This window comes from Triticum dicoccoides, chromosome 5B, assembly GCF_002162155.2.
Source record: "Triticum dicoccoides isolate Atlit2015 ecotype Zavitan chromosome 5B, WEW_v2.0, whole genome shotgun sequence".
Taxonomy (NCBI): Eukaryota; Viridiplantae; Streptophyta; class Magnoliopsida; order Poales; family Poaceae; genus Triticum; species Triticum dicoccoides.
This window is the reverse complement of record NC_041389.1, coordinates 714,985,642-714,989,890: the sequence shown is the minus strand read 5'-3', so window position 1 is coordinate 714,989,890 and position 4,249 is coordinate 714,985,642.

Sequence of the window (4,249 nt, the reverse complement as noted above, 5' to 3'; positions counted from 1 at the left end):
CGCCCCGAACCCCGCCGAGCTCCACCGACCCCACCCCCGAGCTCCCCTTGCTCCGCCGCACCCGCCGGAGGTCTCCGCCGTCGTCCCCGACCACCGGAGCCATCGCACCGTCGCCGCCCGAGCCGCCGTCGCTGTCGACCACCGCGGTGAGTCACCGGAGATCCCCGCCACCGTCCGATCTAAGATCTACGCGTTAGATTAGAAGTAGCGAAGGGGTATGTTTTTTTTAATAAACCCGGTTTAGTTACGGTTTTTATTTAGGTTTAGTTAGACCGGCCCGACTCGGTTTATTTCCCTGGTGCGTTTTAGTTATTTAACGCCCCAGCGTTAGATAGGCCCATTAGCGCCAGTTTTTCTTTTTAATTACATTTTCGTTTCTGTTTTTTTACAGAATAGTTTCAGTTTTGTAAAATCCATATCTTTTAATCTACTTAATATTTTTAGTTGATTCTTTTTTTGTTAGTTTGCAAAATTGTTGTAGTTTCTGTAGAAAATATGTTTAGTCATGTTAAAATTATTAGAAATTGTTTTATTTTAGTTTTAGACAGATTAGTAATTCTGCTATAAAATGAGTTAGGATTATTTTATTTTAGTGATTCTTTTTGTCACTATTTTATTTTGACCTTGCCTAACCGTAGGAATTTATTTGGGTATTTTAGATTTAATAAAAAAAATAGTTTTAATCAAAATCATGTGGTTCTTATTTATTTAACTAGCTACTGTTTTCCTATTGTTTTATTTAGTAAATAATTTTATTTTTCCTAGATTATAGTTTATTTTAGATTAGTTTCTGTAGTTATAGAGAGTGAACTTTTAGTTACAGAAAAATAAAATGTTTTCTTTCTTTTTCTTACTAGTTTTGTTTTAAGCATAATTAGAGCTTTAATTTAGCTTTTATGGATTTTCTTTTGCTTGTAAAACTTTATGAAAAATACTTTCTGTTAACTTAGTTGATTTAAATTTTACTTTCTTCTAAAATTATTAGTTTAGTATTTCCTTTGTTAAGTTTTACTTAGGATAAAACTATTTTTTTTGTTATGTCCTAGAGTTTTCTTTAGTAGCTTCATCGTGTAGTTTTCCTTTGTTTTATTTGGTGTCCCTTGTTATTTTGCATTTTATTTGTTGGTTTTATTATGAGTGTTAGGATTGCTTGCTAGTGTGATTGCTTATATGAATGCTATGTTGGACTATATAGATTTTCAACGGAGTGACGAATAGTTCTACCAAGCTATTTTCGAGAGCATTATTATCTTCATCAACTTACCAGGCAAGTTCACTTTGACCATGTTTTCATACCTATGTGTTTTATTGCATCTAGTGTCATCTTCGCAACAATCCCTCCAGTAGTGACATTGAATCCTTGTAGTTGAGTAGTATGCATGAGGTAGGAACCCATCACCCTGTTACCAAGCCCGGGACATTATTTATTTTAATGCTACGCTACAGTAGACGGGGTTGGTATGAGTGCTCGGGAGTGGTGTGAGAATGGAGGATCTACGTCAATGACGACAACTCCATGATGGAATCTGCAAGGACTGCATCTTCAAGGCCTCAAGACTTCAAGACTCGAGACAAGAATTCAATACACACTACTGGGTGAAGGACGGTTGACGGGCACCCTGGAGAATCCAGTGGTTGGCCGGGATGCATGGAGAAGCGCCATGACATCTTGCGGAAAGCTTCACCCAGACTCAAAGAGACGGAAGAATACTTCATGCCCGGAAGCTTACCTGTGCAACCGCAAGTCAATATGGGCTCTGGCTTGGTTGACCTTAGTTGTGACTCTGGCTGGGACGGTGCTAGCAGATGTAGAACTACGGTAGGATTGGATGAGCACCGGACAGTGGTCAGAGGAACTCTTCGGAAGACCATGTTTCGGTCATCTTGTTCTCAAACACTCTGAAGTGCGAGAACGTAAAAAGAGGGATCGAATCTTGCGGGTAAAGTGTACAAACCTCTGCAGAGGGTTAAAACCTAATCGATTAGCCGTGTCCCCGGTTACGGACAATTTGAGCATCTGGACTTGGATCTATCTCGGAACTCTCAACACCGGATTGATAACTTAATTGTGGGCAACTTATGATGATTTTGGGCTATGAGACATCGGTTGGCGGAACCATGTCATGATAGAAAACTCCATAGTAAAGACTTCATTTATTCCTTTGATGTAGGGAAAAATAAAATCAGCTTTTACGCAAACAAAACTCAGACACAGAGCCACAAAGCCATATTGCGTATAGTATAGTTTTATCATCTGTTTTCTCATGTTGTGATCTTGCCGGTACATTCCATGTACTGACCTACACGGCTGCAACGTATCATGTTGCAGATACTTTCTTCCGACGAGTAAGAATACGGTACAGGGTTACGGTCTACACTCAACCTGCCGATGGCGTTGTTGGGACTCCACACCCGACTATTTGTTTCCGCTGTGACTTATGAGGTATATATCAGTTTTACGTTAATTATACATGTGATTGCACTTTGATATATACATTGATGTACTGTGTGTGCCAGCATACTGATCCAGGGATGGCACAGAAACACAGAGGCTTGACCGACTGAGGTCGGGTCGCTACACTATATAAGACTCAGTTGGTGATGATGGTGTGTCTACCATCTGTCATTTCTAACTATCAGATCTGCATCTAACGACTATGATGTAAGTTATGATATTTTTGCAATAAGACCCCGCTTCTCTGCTCCAATTTGCAGAAACCACTTAGTATCTTGAAACCAACCACATCCATCCCCCGCCTCATCAAAACATCCACGAGGAATATGTATTGAGTGAAACCTAATATGAGTATATTTTTAGTGATATATACCAAAATTGGAGCGTTTTTCTTTCAAGTTTGTGAACATGTATTATTCTACTTTGAATCCGTTGCAACGCACGGGAACATTGCTAGTATTTTTTAGACCGGGTAGTATCATTCTACTCATTTTTTAGGAGATTTTTTATTTTTATCTGATAAAGAAGCGGTTCTCCTCCGATTTCATTTAATTGAAACCATCGATCTTTTAGGAGATCTTATACTTAGTTAAATGACATCGAAACCATAGGTATTAGGTTGTAGATGGCAAACTCCACATTGTCAGGAAGGCGTCTTGCATATGTGTATTCACACAAATCCTATATGCCTAAAAGACTGATTACCATTACTTTTAATTATCTTAACATGCATGCTTCCATGTCATTGAAATTGTTGTAGCCGTTAGATTTACTAGCTAGAACCACTAGCACATGTCCGATCTACGACTCCTCTACCATGCGACGTGCATTAGTGGACTCTAAATGGGTTTTAAATCACATTAGATTAAATTCTCACACAACACACTACATATTGTTCCTAGCCATGCTACATCAGCATGCCATGCATGTAAGTTAGAAGTTGCATTTTTTTTTACACTAGCATATCCATGCAACATTGCCACATCATCAGTTCATGCATGCATATAAGTAATTAGTTAAAAATTTTGCTTACATTTTGTGCTCTAATAGACACGGTATATGTGTTGGCCACTTGTAGCATACCAATATAGTTTATCCTTCACTTTATTAGAAACAACACTCTTTTTCTTTATTGCTAAATCTTAACAACCCACTACCTATTTTTCTAGCCATACAACCATATCACATCAACAAGCCATGCATGTCAATTATACGTTATATTGTATATTCATGCAACACTATCATGCTACTTTGCCACCGAGATAACCTGTAAGGGCGAGCAGAAGTGGCTCGGCACTTTCGACATGCTGGAGCTCACTGCGCATGCGTACGCGTTTGCATGAAGGTATGGCCGGCCCCGTTCTGAACTCAACTCTCTAGATGTTGAGTCGGCCGAGGAAACACATATTGTCTCAATTAACCGTCAACTCTCATCTATATATGACGTGGCTGGATTTCCCGCAAGGACTCAAATCCCTTTCAAAACATCAAGTTCTAACCTAATTCGGAGGACGGCTCGGAGGCTCCAGGCTGCAACATGTATAGTATAGCTCTCTTGCACCAGCTGTGCAAATTGCATATGATGTCAGATCTAGAATTTTAGACGACTCTTACAGCAAACTTGTTTCTTCGACGAGCCGAACAACTTTTATGTTCAATGCAATTCCATCTGAAGCCGAACAACTATTATGTTTAATACAATTCCATCTGAAGTCATCTTAGGGTGCATTTGTCTGAGCAAATGAGTATTTTTTTGTTTGCAGGGTTACTTAAATATATATTGTCCTTGATTGA